Below are 1,478 nucleotides of genomic sequence, written 5' to 3'. Positions count from 1 at the left end.
ACTTATGAAAAAAATAATGAAGTTAAGCAATCTTGTTTGAATATTCTTTTACATGACTATGAATTTTTTTGTATAAAACCTCATGAATCAATTTCTGATATGTAAACAAGGTTTACTCAAATTGTAACTTCTTTGCATGCCTTAGGAAGAGAACTTTCAAATTATGAAAAAGTGAACAAAATTTTGAGATGCTTGCCTTCCTCTTTTGATGTTAAAATCACTATAATTACTGAATCTAAAAACTTGAATACCTATTCAATTGACAACTTACTTGGTTTACTCATTTCTTACTAGCAAGGGGTGAATTAAAGAAATCCTGATGCAGGTGAGAAAATGAAAGAAAAAATTATGGCATTGAATGGCAACGACATGGACTCTGATTCTTCCGGGTTTGAAAGCGATGACATTGCCTTAATCACAAGGTAATTCAAAAGCCTTCTAAGGAAGAGTCACAAGCATCATCAGAATTGAAGAAAAGATAAAGATAAGAAAAATTCCAAAGGATCTTCTAATGTTGGTTGTTTTGAATACAGGAAGTCTGGACATGTGAAAGTTGATTGTCCTACACTTCAGGATCACTTAAGCAAAGAAAAGAATGAGGAGAAACCTAAGTTCATAAAGGATACAAAGCGAGTCTAAAAAGCTTTCTGGGCGGAGTCTACATCTGACTCATCTAAGACTCAGCCTGAAGAGGAAACAACAAACTTGTGCTTAATGGCAGAAGATCATCTTGATCAAAGTGATGAAGAAGAGGTATGTAAACCAACTTTTGATCAATTGTTTAAAATATGTAAGAAAATTCTTGCATCATATAGAAAACTTAAGAAAAATCATACTATCTTGAAATTGGAGTTTTAAAATTTACAAAAAGAGCATGAAATTTTTCTCAAAGATCATTCAATAATTGATTCAAATCACATGACTTTACTTAATAAATTTGATGATCTAAATAAAAAGCATTCTGAATAAATTGATGAGTATGCTTCATTAAAAGCTTTACACATCACACTTGAATCTGATTTTAAGAAATCTAAACAGATGGAGCACAATTTGAGAATTGATAGTAATGCTTTAAGAAGTACTAACTCAAGGTTTAAAGCTGAATTGAATACACTTAAGAGAAATTGGATGACACTCACATTTTATTAAAAGACAAGACCTAAGAAGAGTCATTACAACCCGAACCATTTAAGAAATCCTTTTCCTGGTGTTAGATGTTTTTCAAGTGACATGCTAGGACACATCTCACACACTTGCACTGTTCACAGTAGTATACATTGGGTGTGGAGACCAAAATTATATGATTCACATCATAACACATGCATTGCATTCTACTTTTCATAAGAAGGGACCCAAACCTGTTTGGGTTCCTAAATCTGACAGTTAATAATTTTTGCAGGATTGCTCTCACCAAAGACCTCATGAGAGCATATGATACTTGGACAAACGGAGGCTCGCGGCTCATAATTACTTAAACT

The sequence above is a fragment of the Dendrobium catenatum genome, unplaced genomic scaffold (assembly GCF_001605985.2).
Source record: "Dendrobium catenatum unplaced genomic scaffold, ASM160598v2 fragScaff_scaffold_1061, whole genome shotgun sequence".
NCBI lineage: Eukaryota > Viridiplantae > Streptophyta > Magnoliopsida > Asparagales > Orchidaceae > Dendrobium > Dendrobium catenatum.
This window is presented reverse-complemented; position numbering follows the sequence as displayed.